The 16269-nt window shown below is 46.1% G+C and overlaps 1 protein-coding gene across 9 annotated transcripts in view; it reads right to left on the bottom strand.

Moving 5' to 3' along the window:
• Positions 1-2977, bottom strand: part of Spop (speckle type BTB/POZ protein) — an 84728-nt gene extending 81751 nt beyond the window's left edge. The window contains exon 1 of one of the 9 annotated variants that reach the window (XM_075991003.1): positions 2721-2977. The gene's annotated coding sequence lies outside the window, so the exon portion shown is untranslated. The remainder of the gene's footprint in view (positions 1-2720) is intronic. The other 8 variants (XM_075991009.1, XM_075991008.1, XM_075991011.1 and 5 more) reach the window with 8 other exon arrangements.
• Between the last annotated feature and the right edge of the window lie 13292 nt (positions 2978-16269).

The following is a 16269-nucleotide window of genomic DNA, read 5'->3' on the forward strand; positions in this document are numbered from 1 at the left end:
GTCTACCATATACAATGCAACCCTTGCCACTTTTTTTTTTTTTTTTTTGGTTTTTCAAGACAGGGTTTCTCTGTGGTTTTGGAGCCTGTCCTGAAACTAGCTCTTGTAGACCAGGCTGGTCTCGAACTCACAGAGATCTGCCTGCCTCTGCCTCCCAAGTGCTGGGATTAAAGGCGTGCGCCACCACCGCCCGGCCCCCTTGCCACTTTTTTAAAAAGATATTACAGACACTATATGATCACCAAGACAAATTGAGTGAAAAAGTAAAAATTGGATATAGTGCCTTACCATTTGTGAAAACCAGACACCAAAGAATAAGGAGATATATGTATTTGTAATGTATGGGTTCTGGAAGGAGATGATGTTGCCTTGGGTAACTTGATGGGCAGAAGAATGACAGAAGGCTTTTCATTCTCACTGTGTACCTTTTGAATTTTTTTTCACATTTGTATTACCTTTTATTTTTTAAACAAATTTCTGTGCCAATATGAATTAACAACTTATCTTTATTCTAAAAGCGGTCCATTCTTTTGTACCATCAAAAATTTAAATAAGGCTTAAGTGAATTTAGAAATGAATTGTTTTCAGATAAGAACAAAGTATCCTAGATGAAGAAAGCCTACTTAGAAGAAAGACAAGCATTACCTCAATAGTTTCACTTCTAGATTCTACTAGAGCCTGGTCCAAGTATGGAGGTAGGTCACATTATTTCCAACTACCAAACTAGCCACTGTAATAACTCTTTTAAAAGGTATAGTCACCAAAATACCGAAAGGACATCAACTACCCTGATTGTTCAATGTGGAGTGAGCACAGTAATTTATACTATTCAGAAGGGGGGGGGGAGCAGAGTAACCAGCTCTCTTCCAACACAGGATGACATTTGCTCCCCCCAATTCCCAAATCCCTTGGCTCCAAGTGCAACATGGCAACCGGAAACAGCACAATAGACACCTGAGCCACATAAAGGCCAGTGTTAAATGAGGAAGTGAAAAGTGTATACATACTTTAAAGCCCAGGAACCTAAGGTCCTAAAGTTAACAAGGCAACCAAATAAGTCTTGTGAGAATACCCAAGAATGAACACAAAGAAAAGGGAATTTCAAAATAAGGCTGTTATTTTCAAAATAGACCCAGGAGTCTAGCTGAGACATTAGGTTAGCCAGCCAACCGAAAAACAGAAAATGCCCCTCCCTTTTCCATTCTCCCCACCTAACAACAATTTAGCTATTCATTTCCATACAATTCAGCAAACCTTTTGCTAGTAAAGAGTTTATCTTTGTGACCAGATGTGGTGGTGTACACCTAACACTCAAGAGGCAGAGGCAAGCAGATACCTGTAACTCCAGTAGAGACCAACTTGGTCTGCATAGGCGGTCCAGACCCGTCCTGGCTATATGAGACCCTGATTGTCTCAAAACAGAAACAAACCTCTCCACCCCCATGGTAGAGGTAAGACAAAGTTTCTTAGAGTGACAATACAGCAGCAAACTAAAGGTCCAAGTATACTCCGTCGACTGAAACTCCAAATCCTAAGTCACTGAAATATTTACGTAAAGTTTGTCAGTTTAATTTTCTTGGGGATTTGCCCATATGAAAGAATTATCACTCTGTTTATTTAAAATTAATACTTCTGGGCAAGCTGTTCAATTGTTTCAGGTTGCCTCTGTTTTCATATGGCCACAGAACATCAGCTACGTACAGCTAAACTGCTAAACTTTAAGACTATGGAAGAACTCTGACCCCCGTCCTGCCCCCCCCCAAAGAACCAACTAGGTCAAACAACTGAGATGAAGCTCCTGATTTCATTTCCGTTCTGGTTTTGTTATTACCCCAATCCTTAAACTGTATGTGACACTTTCCCCTTCCTTGCCTAACTCTCTAAAGGCAACTCTGAATTTTACTAAAAAGGAATTCCCACTGTGGTTTCTTTTTTATGGTCCTTAGTCCTTCATAACAAGGCCATAAAAAAAAAAAGTCCCCTGCCAGAATAAATGAGTTGGACTTACTCCCAAATTTAGGGAAAGTTTGCAGTAAGGGTTCAGCATGACGACCGGAGTGGTGGAAAGGGAAGTAAAGTAATTCTAGAACTAGAAGTTGCAGTCAGTTTCAAAAAGAGGGTCAGCGTGGGACACGTTGGCTCTAGGAGGCGTTGGTAGCCTGGGAGTCTCTAGGGCAACACCAGATGCGAATAGTGCTTTGTCCTTAAATCCCTCGCATAATTTAAATTCTCCCTCTCGGATCGGAGCGACAAGCTCACTATTGGGTGGCAAGTCTAGCGCTGCCTGGGAAGAAGGCGGGCGCGTGGTCAAGGGGCTCTTTATCCCGCAGGTCCCTGCAACACAGCAATGCGCATGCGTCCTAAGGCAGCGACCAGGCACCCCGAGCTCCTTCACATTCGAGCATGCGCAGTCCTCCATCTCGCCGCAGGCGACAGCTCACTATTTGGCAAGGGGGATGGGGTTGGGATATGATGGTGAGGGAGGCTGGAGGCAGGGGGCGCGTTTGTGTTTCCTGAATGCTTGAGGTAGGAAGAACAGACGGCTGACTAGGCTCTGGCTTCCTCAGGCCATGAAACCAGGGTGTAGGAAATGGGGCAGAGAATAATACATGAGGGGAAGAGTGTGTTTGTGGAAGGGGGGGTCAGTCACTTCTCAAGGAAAACCCCCGCACCCCGACAGGCCAACCCCCTTCCTCGACTCTTGACACACACACACTCACCTGAGAACGGCGGCGACAGCTGCTGGTCCCTGTCCCCCTGCGCTCGCCTCATACTGCCCGCAACATCCGGGACCTGCGGGACCGCCGATACACAAATATACACTCTCGGAGCGCGCACACACACACAAACACACACACATATATACACACACACACACACATACACACCGACACACACCGGCCCGGGCGTCCTGTCGTCAGCACGTCGACGCAGCGAGCGCGTACCCGCCGGGCCCCACCCCGCGCGGCCTCCTCCCGCGGCTTCCCGCCCCGCCCCGCCTCGCCCCGCCCCGTTCTGCCCCGCCCAGCCCCGCCCCGTTCAAGGCCCTCCAGCTCCTCCTCCTTTAAGACCCCGCCTACCTTCCCTAGTGCGCAAGCGTCACGAGGCGGTTCCAGAGCCCCGGGATTTGAGCGGAAGGCGGGGCCAGAGTGGGAAGAGGCGGGAACTCGGAGGGGGTCGCGTGCGGTGCGCGGAAGATCACGACGAGGTGCGAGGCCGGAATGGAGGAGGCTAAGAGCCAGGGACCGGGTTGGTGGAGGAGCTACAGGCATTTCACAACTGAAATCTAGATGTGCAATTTGTGGATTACAGATGACTTCGCTCTTACTTTCTTTTTTAGCAAACTCTCAATAAAATGTTTTCTGAATTTTAATGATTGCCAGAGACCTTTTTTGAAAAGAACTTTTACATTTTGTTTTTGTTTGTTTCGTTTTTTGAGATAGGGTCTCCCTATGCAGCCAGGGCTGGCCCGGCATTCTCTTTGTGGACAAGCTGGTCTCAAATCCAGAGAGATCCATGTCCAGTAAGTCTAGCCTGCAAATGCTAACATTTATAAAGTACTTTACTACGAGACTCTCCGGCACACCTTTAACCCCAGCACTCAGGAGGCAGAGGCAGGAGGAGTTCTATGAGTTTAAGTGAGAGAGAGCGAGCAAATGTCGAGAGGAGGCTGATTCTGTGACAATTTATTGGCTAGAACACCTGGATCCCCAGTCTATCTCATGTTTTAGCTCCCATGGGCCAAAAGTGATTCCGGAATTGAGTAGAATTGTCTCAGAGCATCATCTTGGCCCTGGAAGAAAACAATCATCTTGTGTTGAAGTGATGATGACAGCAATGGGATGTTTGTTGTTGTTATTCACATTCTTTGCTTACCTTAAACGTTAAGGAAAAAAAATTATTTCTGAATCAAGCCCTCAAAATCCTAAGCAGAGTCTGTCTCTTTTGCCCACACAACTCACACGTGCACCTAGCACTGGACAAGAGAGCAACCCGGTGACCCAGTGCGTTATGAGGTAGGCACAGGTTGCAGCCTGTCTTGCTTTCCAGGCCTGTGGGACAGTCTCCAGGAGACTGTGCTTCTGTCTCTTGCCACAGGATTCTTGGCACCGTGTGGCTGGTGAGCCTGCTCAGCAGGGAAGGCTGGCAGTCCGTGAGCCAGGCCTCGGGGTTGGAAAGAACTCTTGACAGTGCCCTGCTGCCTTCCACTTTCAAGTACAGAAGCAGACCCCGTTCCCAGTTTTAGATGTCTTAGGAACCATGGGCAAAACTCTCTGAAAACCCCAGGACTTAACAGTCTGGCTTCCAGATAAAATTACTCTCGTTGTTGTTTGTTTTCTGCTTTGTTTTTGCGTTTTGGTCCTTGTTTTGAGACAATCTCACATAGGCCTGGCTAGCCCCAAACTCACTAACAGAGGCTGGCTTTGAACTCCTGACCCTTCTGTCTCTACCTCCTAAGTGCTAGGATTGCAGGTGTGTTTCACTATGCCCAACCAAAATTGTTATTTTGTAAAATTGGAGAGCCTTGATTCTCTAATGATGCGGTTAATGTGCTTGCCTCTGAAACAGAAAGAGCTCTTGTCACCTATTAGGCAGTTGCCTGAAACTTTTCCAATTAGATTTCATTAATCACCATCATCAACAAACGTTCATCTCTTTAGCTGAAGCCAGAAAGGTGTTTGGTCCTTGTAAAAATTCAAAATGTTCCAGTGGAAACCCAGTAGCCAGTTACAAGTCGCTAGCTCTTGGTGACACTGAGGCTGTTTAATTACCTGTTCTCTTGACTTCGGATTTCACAGAAGAGCAAAGGGAGAGAGAAAGAGACTCCCTTGGGAAAGGAGCCTGGGGAAGAGGTGCAGAAAGGAACGGACATCTGTTTCAGCTTCCTAACAATCGAGACTAATCCTTACAGTTTAGCTAGCCTCTGCCTGGGATATGGGAGAGGGCTCCTCCGGGTACGGAGTCTGTGCCAGCAGCTTGTCCAGACTGGGCCTGAATCCCCAGTGATCTGAAGGTCCAGAAGAGGTCCCATTGCCATCTGTGGCTCTGTGCAATGAGGCTCCCATTTTACTGTGAGGACCACACCACCCACCTGAGATATGATCCCAGCAGCCTCTGCACAAAGGGCTTTGATTTGGTGTGGAGCTGATTAAACGATTGTAGATGTCCTTGGAAGCACTGTGTGCAAGAATTTTAAACAGCTTCTCCTTTTTAATATGCACTTCCTCTTCGGTTTTAATTATTTTGTTCCTACATTTTCCCTTTCAATTTACTAAAATCTAGAAATGTAATTAGAGCAGAGGCCAGGCTCAGAGAAGGCTGCCAGGATTTCTACAGCATGATTAAATATACCAGGCATCCCTTTAGTGTGGGACTGAAAAATAAGATTCTCATTATTATCTTTCCCTTATCCAGGAAAGAATCGGCACCACGTACCAGTCCGGATTTATTGAAAATGCAGCACTAATTAAAAACTCACCCAGCCTCTTGACAAGGTTTGGGTAAAGAAAAAAAAAGTTCAGTTATTTAATTATTTCCTCCATTTCATGTTTTGTTGTTGTAACCACAACAAGCAAAGAAGCCCTCATTGCTCCTCGTTCCTCAAAATAAAATTTTTCTCTCCTCATGAGGGACTTAATGAGGCTTTTATCTATGCAACAACAATCAAGCCTACAATGGCACCAATTCAATTCGCGGCTCCTTGTGATGCTAGGAGACGTGCAGAAGTCATTCTCTTAATCCAAAACACAAACGACAAAATGTTCATTGGCTGTCATGAGCCAGGTCTGGGCAAGGGATCTGTCCCCAAAGACCCAGAGATGTCTGGTGTTTATTTATTTTTGCCAACAAGGATCATGGGCTCCATTTTACAGTTCAATAAGAAAAGGCACAGCTTTTCTTGGAACCACAGGGGAGGTAGAGGCAGGCCAGCCTGAAGAGAAGTATGAACTGCCATTTTAGTTGTAAGCACTTCAAGGAGGTAAGTCTCTTTTCTTTCTTTCATTCTTTCTTTCTTTCTTTCTTTCTTTCTTTCTTTCTTTTAAAATTTATTTATTTATTATGTACACAGTGTTTAGCTTCCATGTATGCCTGCAGGCAAGAAGAGAGCACCAGATCTCATTACAGATGGTTGTGAGCCACCATGTGGTTGCTGGGAATTGAACTCAGGACCTCCAGAAGGGAGGTCAGTGCTCTTAACCTCGGAGCCATCTCTCCAGCCCTCTTTTTTTGGTTGTTATTTTGTTTGTTTGTTGAGACAGGATTTCTCTGTAACTTCAGAGCCTGTACTGGAACTAGCTCTTGTAGACCAGGTTGGCCTTGAATTCACAGAGATCAGCCTGCCTCTGCCTCTAGAGTGCTGGGATTAAAGGCTTGCATCACCACCGCTGGCTAGTCTCTTTTCTTTGTAGAGTTCTTCAGTTAGTTCTCTGACAACTTTGAATCCCCCTGACCCCCCCCCCCCCATCCAGCCCAATGGCTGCCGTGTCAGGATCCTTTGTAGAAATGGATATACAGGAAGATTGGCAGGGAATATAGTCCTGTGTGTTGGCAATGCCCAAGCCTAAGGAAAAAGAGACAAGTGACACATTCAAGGACAAAAATGTAAGAGCACAAACAAGAAGAAAAACAAAACAAGAACACATTGACAGTGTTGTTCTAGGGTCACGACGAGGTTAATAGAAAATTGACAATGGAAACATGTTCATTGATTGATTAAATTTCATGGTGAAGCTGGGGCTTAATGAATGAGCAGGCTTCTTTTCTGCAGACTCAAGTTCAAACCCAGAACTAACATTTACTATGACATAAATATAGCTAAGGCTCGCATTTTCCAACTTATTATATGGTGGTGGGATCTATTTGAACACACCTCTGTCTGTGGCCTGAGTAGACTTGCTTATTTACGTGTGTGTCTTTGAACACGGACTTGGGGTGACTGTTCTTCTTCCCTCACCCTCTCGTCTATGCACCATGCTGACTCTGTGCCTCTGCCCTTTTGTGGGATTCTCCACGCAGCACAGAGTCAAGGAAACACAACAGCACAGCCGGCCCAGCCAGAACACTGCCTCTTACCAATTGTGGCTCCTGAACAAACTCAACCTTGCAGCCAGTGTCCTCACATTCCACCCAGAGCACCTGGCTGCAAGCACCGTGCCAACTCTGGTTCTAGCCACCCGGACTGGAATTTTCTAAAGAAGTACTACAGAACTGACTAGAGTTTCCAAGAGGCCGACTTGGAAATTTGGCTGGAGACCACGGACTGGTGGAAGAAGAATCACCCTCAGAAAGTGTGGCTACGAGGTTCAGCCTCAGGACACTGCAGCTAAGTGCCACCCACCGTCAGACTCATCACCACTGCCACAAAGGATGCCTAATCCTCCCTCTCTTTGTGCTTTATGCTGCAAAGCCCAAGCCCCAGCTAGCTGCACCCAGTTTACCAATCCTAGGTCCCATCTGAAACCCTGGCTACCAAGGGAACAAGGAGAAAAGGCCTCACTGCCATGGTGTGCATAGCATGTTGCACAAGACTCCTGTCCCTAGATGATGTCAGTGGCAAGGGACTCACAGGACGCAGGTCAAGTGTTTTCCCTATCTCCTTGGTGAAGTGGACCGTGCATCGTGGGATAATACAAAGCATTGAACGATATATTTGTTCAAAAGCTCTTGGCATATAAAAGTCATTTTACTTCCCTCTTTAATAAAACAAAAGACTGGGAATGATGTACTTACCCAGGTATTTGATTTCAATAAGCTTATAGATATTGAAGTGCTGAATTTTTAACCTGAGAAAATGGCTGGGAAACATGCTGTCTCAAAGGTGGGGCACCAGGCAAAGAAGCAGCAGACAGAGAGCAGGCCTTGGACCAGCCACACAACTCCATCTGTATGCCATTAATTTTCAAGATGAGTCTAAAGCCAGATGTAGCAGCTCACGCCTATAACCCCAGAACTAGGGAGATTGAGGTAGGAGGATCTTTCATGAGTTCAAGACTTGCCTGGGCTACATAGTTAAGTTCCAGTCCACCCTGGGCTACAGAATAAGACTCTGTTTCAAATAACTCAATAGTAAATAATGAATAAATGCTGTAAAATTTATCCAAACTTATCACTTCAAAATAAATTTTAGAAGTACAATGTTTTACACAAAGAACACATTAAAGACAGGAGGCAGAGGCAGGCAGATCTCTGTGAGTTTGAAGCCGTCTGGTCAATATAAGTGAGTTCCCAGACAGTCCAAGTTTTATAGTGAGACCTTATCTCAAAAAAAGAAACAAAGGAAGGAAAGAAGGAAGGAAGGAAGGAAGGAAGGAAGGAAGGAAGGAAGGAAGGAAGGAAGGACAAAACAAAGAAAGAGGGGGTATACTAAAGAGTAGATTTTATCCACTTTGCATGCCCCATTACGAATTTTTATAAATATATTTTGGGGGGAGGTTTTTTTTTGTTTTTTTTTTTTAGTTTTTTTTCAAGACAGGGTTTCTCTGTAGCTTTGGAGCCTGTCCTGGCACTAGCTCTTGTAGACCAGGCTGGCCTCGAACTCACAGAGATCCACCTGCCTCTGCCTCCCGAGTGCTGGGATTAAAGGCGTGCGCCACCACTGCCCGGTTTTTTTTAAATATTTATTTATTATGGATACAATATTCTGTTTGCATATATTCCTGCAGGCTAGAAGAGGACACCAGACCTCATTACAGATGGTTGTGTGCCACCATGTGGTTGCTGGGAATCGAACTCGGGTCCTTTGGAAGAGCATGCAATGCTCTTAACCGCTGAGCCATCTCTCCAGCCCTTGGGGGAGGTTATTGATGTGGGAATTCCTTCTGTATATGTGTTGCTTTTATTGGTTAATGACTAAAGAAGCTGCTTTGGCCTATGATAAGGCAGAGTAGAGCTAGGCAGGAAAACTAAACTGAATGCTGGGAGAAAGAAGGCAGAGTCAGCGGGAGCCATGTAGCCACAGAAGAAAGATGAAACTTTGCTGGGTAGGCCACAACCTTGTGGTGATGCACAAATCAATGGAGATGGGTTGGTTTAAGATCTAAGAGCTAGCTAGAAATGCACTTGAGTTATTGCCAAACAGTATTGCAATTAATGCAGTTTCTGCCTGGTTATTTTACTACATATTACTATGTAGCCCTGGCTGGCCTAAAGTGTTTTGGGTAGACCAGGCTGGCCTCAAACACTGAGATCTGCCTGCCTCTACCTCCCGCCTGGGTGCTGGTGTTAAAGGTGTGTGCCACCATATCTGGCTTCTTTCTTTCTTTTTTTTCCTTTCTATTTTGAATAAAATTGATTCACCTGTTGACATCTGCCCCCAAACAACATCTGCCTAAATGCAGATGCAGATGATTAACTTAGAAAAAAAGGATTTCCTGCTTCCGCTCACATAGGAATTACTTTGAATTTTACAATTTTAGATTAGCCTTGCCATGGCTCTACTTTCTCAAGGTGAATTGATTTCAAATGAAAGTTTACTCTACATTAGAATTCTATTTTTTTTAGGAATTTAATCTAAAATTCAATTATGAAAGTTTGGTGCCCAAGTGAAAAGTCAGCTAGCGATTACTGAATACTCTTTGGGCACGGAATTCCACCCGGTGCTAAAGGATGGATCCAAGGAAATCACAAGATTGTTCCAATTTTCAGATTTTTCAGTACATAACAAAACTAGGTTATAACTAGCAGGGACCTCACAGATTGTGACTTTTGACAAGGCTTGTTTCTCAAGCTCTGGGCTTCTGAAAATTTCCCCATGGGCTCCAAAGGAAGAGGGGACCAATGGGGTTAGGACAGGCCAAGCCTCTTTCTGCTGGTTCAGGGCAGATGTTAGGCACCATCTCTTGTTCTTCTATTTCCCCAGAACCTCTCATCAAATCTTTTGGGAACTCCCATAAATTCCAACCTCAGATCGCTTTTGAATGCACAACTTTTCACTGTCTCATTCAAGTTAAAGCTAACATCTTCTTTTGCTTGGACCTAGAAAGTCCTAACTGGTTTTCTTAATCTTTTTGCTTGTGTTTTTAAATTTGAAACAGGATCTTACTGTGTAGCTCTGGCTAGCCTAACAATCGCTATGTAGACCAGGCAGGCCCCTAATTCAAAGAGATCCTCCTCCCCAAGGCTGATTTTAAAGTGATGTGTTGCTATGCTCAGTGGTTTTCCTAATCTTCTGTGTATCCCTTAGTCCATTTTTTCATTTAACAACTAGGGCAGTCTAACAAAAACTAAAGTCATTTGTAAGTCCCGATTGAAACCATTGACTGGGCCAGGACTAGTATTGCAGGCCTGTAAACCTAACAGGAGATAGAAGCCAGGAAACCAGGAGTTCAAGGGCACATTCTGCCACAAATCAAGGTTGAAGCCAGCATGAGGTATGTGAGATTCCTCAGTCTAAAAAAACTAAACAATGTACCCAGCACTTAAGATCACTTCCTGTTCTTGCAAAAGACCTAGGTTCAGTTCCCCAAACTGGCAAGGTGGCCCACAACCACCTGTAATTTCAGTTCAAGGTATCCCGTGCCTTCTTCTGGCTTCTGCAGGCACCAGGCAATACACATATGCAGGTCCTTGCACATACACATAAAATAAAAACATATAATTTTTTTTTTTTGGTTTTTCGAGACAGGGTTTCTCTATAACTTTTGGAGCCTGTCCTGGAACTAGCTCTTGTAGACCAGGCTGGTCTCGAACTCACAGAGATCCGCCTGCCCTTCCTCCCAAGTGCTGAGATTAAAGGTATGCACCACCACCACCTGGCCTAAAATATATAATTTTCATTTTGTTGTTTTTTGTTTTTTGGAGACAGGGTTTCTCTGCAGCTTTGGAGCCTGTCCTGGAACTAGCTCTTGTAGACCAGGCTGGTCTCGAACTCAGAGATCCGCCTGCCTCTGCGTCCCCGAGTGCTGGGATTAAAGACGTGCACCACCACCGCCCAGCTAAAACATATGAATCTTAAGGGGAAAAGAAAGTACTTTGGCCACTGCGCTGAGAGTGAAATCCAGACACTGCAGCCAACTGCAGAAACCTAAACTCATGCTCAATCCTTTGTTTTCTGCTCTCCCTCCAGTCCCCCTGGTTGTCTATCCGAGTGCCTAGAACCCATCAAGCTCCCTGCCTCCCCAGATCTTGGTGGTTACTATTTCTTCTGCCTGGAGCGCTTTTCCCTTGCTCGTCACAGAACTGTTTCTTTTTCCAGGACTAGGCTTAACTGTCACAACCTCAGAGACCCTTCTCTGAGCGTCTCTCCCGACACAGCACTCTGGGTTGCATTGGCTTCATTTGCCTGTTTGTTTCGTTTTTGTTTTCAACACTAACAATAATTTATAAGTGTTTTTGCGTAATCGTTTGCGCATGAGTCTTCTCTGCTAAGATTATCAGTTCCCTGGGGCCCTGTCCCCTGTTGTCCCTGAAGTCCGATGCTGACCATGATAGAAAATGCTAAGCACATAAATACAGGAAGAATAAGTGGGGACCATAACTGGATCTGGGAGGTCCGAGAGGACCTGAATCCACGTCAGGAGTTGTCCTGGTTAGTTGTTTTTCGATAGAGTAGAGTCATTTGGGAAGAGGACCCTCAATGGAGAAAATGCCTCCAACAGCTCCAACTGCAGGCACACCTGTGGTGCATTTTTTGATTAATGATTGATGTAGAAGGACCCAGAACTTTGTGTGGTGCCACCTCTGGGCTCGTGGCTCTGGCTGGTATAAGAAAGCCAACTAAGAGCTGGGCGATGGTGGCACATGCCTTTAATCCCAGCACTTGGAAGGCAGAGGCAGGCAGATCTCTGTGAGTTCGAAGCCAGCCTGTTGTACAGAACGAGTACCAGGGCAGGCTCCAAGGCTACACACAGAAACCCTGTCTCTAAAAAAACAAAACAAAAAAGCCAACTGAGCAAGCCATGAAGAGCAAGGAAGTAAGCATGCTACTCCATGACCTACCTCCAGGTTCCTACCTCCAGGTTCTGGTCCTGAGTTCCTGCTCCGACTTCCCATCAGGAAGAACTGTAAACTGTAAACTAAAATAAACCCTTTCCTCCCCACATTACTTTTGGTCATGGTGATTTGTTTTGATTTGTTTTCTGAGTCAAGGTTTCTCTCTGTAGCCCTGGCTGTCCTGGAACTCACTCTGTAGACCAGGCTGACCTCGAATTCAAAGATCCACCTGCTTGTGCCTAGTGCTTTAAAAGCCACCAACAACAACTCCCCACAGTCACAGTGTTTTATTGTGGTAATAGAAACCTAACAAGGCTGGGCAGTGGTGGCACACACATTTGATCCCAGCACTTGGGAGGCAGAGGCAGGTGGATCTCTGTGAGTTCGAGACCAGCCTGGTCTACAAGAGCTAGTTCCAGGACAGGTTCCAAAACCACAGAGAAACCCTGTCTCGAAAAACCAAAAAAAAAAAAAAAAAAAAAAACAAAAAAACAAAAAAACAAAAAAACTAAACTAAAAGACCAGAAATTGCTATCTGGATCATGGGATATTTCTGTGGCAGACCTGACCACGTTGTGTTTGGGAGAACTCTAACGAACAAACTGTAATGAAATGAACCCTTTCCTCCCCAAGTTGCTTTTGATCAGCATTTTATCACAGCACTAGAGAGCAAACTGGGACAGAGTTCTAAGTGGAAAACTGATAAGCAAAGGGGTAATAGAGAAGACAAATGAGGAGAACAAACCATCCGGACAGAGGCCAGGGAGGGCACTGTGTGTTGTGTGTGTGTGGGGGTGTTTGTGTGTGGGTGTTTGTACATCCATGAAAATTAGTGGCTGAAGGGTGGAGAGCAAGTGGGAGGGCCGTGTGAGTTGGGGCGGGGGGGGGGGGGGGGGGAGGCAGTGGAGTTCTGCTATTGGCAAGAGAGGAAGGAGTCTGTCCCCTGAAGACCCCTGTTCTTGTTCCCCCTCTCTCTGACTGCTCCTTCTGATACATCAAACCCTTTTCCCTAGCTCTCTTAGAACACTGACTTTCCTTGGATCCATTCACTTCCTCTTGTCACGCTGTCCTTACTTGCCTGGCGATGGCTCAGTCTCTCTCAGTTCCACTTCCATCCATCTGCTAGAATATTTCCAGTCTGCCTGGAGCCAGGCCTTTCTCTCCAGCCCCAGACTTACCCAGCTACCTCCCCGGTGGCCCACAGACACCTAACAACAGCAGATCTGGAACCCGCTTCATCTCTGGACCTCTCTAGCTCAGCAGCAAGCCTCACAAGCCTGGGAACTGGGAAGTGCGCTCTGCGCCCCTGGGCCACGTCCAAGGCATCGCTGAGGGTTCTAACACTCATTCTTTACTCATACCTCAGGCCCACCCGCTTCCTTCCATCTCTGCTGACACATCCCCAGGTTTTCTGTGGATCACAAAAGCCTCCTCCCAGGCCCCCCAGCCTTCCATCCTCCGCTCTCCAGCCAGGGTGACATGCTGAAATGCCAGCCTAATCCAATCACTTGTTTGCATAAAACCCTTCAACGGCGCCACACTACCCTCAGGGAAATAAAGTCCAGACTCTTTCATGAAGAAGAAAGACTCTCTGCTGGATGACCTATGCCCTTTGACCTGGGCTTTGTCTCCAGGCTCCTCCTCCTCCTTCCCTTAGCAATAGAGTTTCCAGTCATACAGAGACCTGCTTTGGTCCCTGGGAGTGGACCAAGTTCTGGCTCTTTGCACATGTCACCCTCCCCCAACACCTTTCCCGGTTCTCATTCATCCACTACTACCAATGTTAATTTTCTGCTAAGGGACCAGTGTGATGAGGTCAGTAGGTAAAGGTTCTTGCTGCCCAACCTGACAACCTGGGTTCAAGCCCATGTGATGGAAGGAACAAGCCAATAACCCACAACCCACAAGTTAGTCTCTGACCTCCACATGCGTGCCATAGCATACAAATATGTACTATGGCATGTTCCCTTACATACATACACACACACACATTAATATAATAAAAAAAAGTTTAATTCTCTGCTGATTGTTGAGGCTCTTTACCCAGATGCCTTCAGGGCACTGTCTGGTGTTCCGAACCCTGAACTACTTCCACCTACATCTTTGGCCTTGCACTCTCGTTTTAGGCTATGGTTTGTCTGGTTCCTTCCCCGAAGCTGCTGCCAAAACTGTCCACTCCTAAGGGCGGAGGTTTTCTTTTGCTTTTTTTTTTCTCTCCTGTAAATCTGGGACCAAGCAGCATTCCTGGCACATAGCAGGTATTTGGGTAAATGTGTGTGGGCTGAATGTATAAACGAAGGAGTGAAATAAACATTCCTTTCAAGAACGTGACTCCTGGTCTTTGGGGCACAGAAGCTTCCATTAGCTTCCTCTTCCTGCATCCATTGTTTAGCCAGGAGCTGGTTCTGAGGACAGGGACACTCTTCCAAAAGGCTCCTTGACTCAGGCCCTCTGCTGGGAGCCAAGCTTCCCTTAAAAGGCCACCTTATCGGAAAGTGCCCGTGATGGCATTTATGAGACCTATTTTTATCTGTGCTGGAAAGCCTCAAAGTTAATTCCCAAGCCAAAGACATTAAACTCAGGAACGTGGATGAGCAAGGAAGCATCTTGGAGATGCCTTTGAGTCACGGCTTTGTTTCCTGTAGAAGAGCTTCGGATCCTCCCCATCGCCAGCCCTTGTTTTTAAGGACAGCCTGACTCTAAAAGGCCTTTGATCTTACTTTGGTTAAAACTAGATCCTGTGGCCCCTAATGACCTGGGCTGCGGTGTCATCTTCCCCGAGATTCTTTCTGCTCTGCTGGAGCTCTCGGGGCCGAACACAGCAGCTTGCCTAATAGCTCCAGTTTATTCCAACTGCTTTCCCAGCCCCACCCGCAAATGGAAATTAATCACTAGATGTTAGAAGAACGCAGGATGGCTAGAGGGAAGGGCTCCCACCCAGCCTGGCCAAAGGGATAATTGGACAGAAGCTGCAGAAGCAAGGAGAGGAACCCAGCAGGATTGTCATGCAGGCGAGGGCCTGTGCCAAGGAAAGGATTCAGTGTGGCCACTGCAGAGCTGGGGGAGGATTGCACTGGGGGTGTAAGGAAGAGGGCTATCAGGGAAGGGGGTTGGCAGGGAGCACCAGGGAAGGAGGGGAAGAAGGGGCAACGGAGATGAAAGGGGTTGGAGGATAGGAGAGAGAGGGTGCAGGCGTCCAGGTGGGGTGGAGTGGGAGAAAGTAGGTCAGGGTCAGATGGTAGCCCCAGAGAGATGGTCAGACCTATCCTGAGCTGTGGCTAGAAATCTAGATGTGTGCATTAGAAATGAAAGCTGGACTGAGCACAGTGGTGCATGCTTGTAATTTTAGCATTTGGAAGGCTGAAGCAGGAGAATCAGGAGTTTCAGATCAGATGGAACTATATAGTGAGACTCCTATCTTTTGTCTAAAAAGAAGAGGGGGAAGGGTGTAAGGGAAGGAGAGAGAGAAGGAGGGAGAGAGTGAGACAGACTGTGAATGTAGTTTAATCAGCAGAACATTGTCACACACACAAAGTCCCAGGTTTAACCCTCAGCACCCAAGATATCAGGCAGAGTAGCACACACCAGCAATTACAGTATTCAGGAGGTAAAAACAGGAGGATCATAAGTTCAAGGTCATCCTTAGATGCATAGTGATATTGAGGCTAGCCTGGACTATGTGAGACTCTGTCTCCAAAACGAAAAGAGAGAGAAGAGGGAGAAAAGCAAAGAGGAGGGAGGAAGTGAGGGAGGGAAATGGAGGGGGAAGAAGATGGAGAGACAGGGAGAAACACTAACAAAAATCTGGGCAATGTAACAATGAATGCTCTTACTCCAGATTCAAGACCTGGACTTTACAGAGGAGTGTCATGGTACCCCCCTATAATCTTGCCACTTGAGAGGCTGATTATACAGGAGGATTACGAGTTCAAGTCCAGATTGGGTTACATAGCAAGATAATACATCCAATAAGTAAACCTGGGACTGTAGCAACGGCTGCGTGGTTAAAAGCACATACAGCTCTTGCAGAGGACCCAGGTTTGGTTTCCAGCACCCACATGGTGGCTCACAACCACCTATAACTCCAGTGTCAGGGGCTCCAATGTTTCTTCTGACCTCCTCAGTCACTGCATGCACATGGTAACACATACACACACTGAGGCACACACACATACACAATAAATAAATAAACAAACAAACAAATAAATAAATAAATGCAGGGAGATGATTCAGTAGCTAAAATGCTGGCCTTGCAAATGTAAGGACCTGAGTTCGAGCCCCAACGCCCACATTAAAAAACAAAACAAAACAGGCCTGATGGTATGTGTTCATAATCTC

The sequence above is a fragment of the Microtus pennsylvanicus genome, chromosome 11 (assembly GCF_037038515.1).
Source record: "Microtus pennsylvanicus isolate mMicPen1 chromosome 11, mMicPen1.hap1, whole genome shotgun sequence".
NCBI classification, from domain to species: domain Eukaryota; kingdom Metazoa; phylum Chordata; class Mammalia; order Rodentia; family Cricetidae; genus Microtus; species Microtus pennsylvanicus.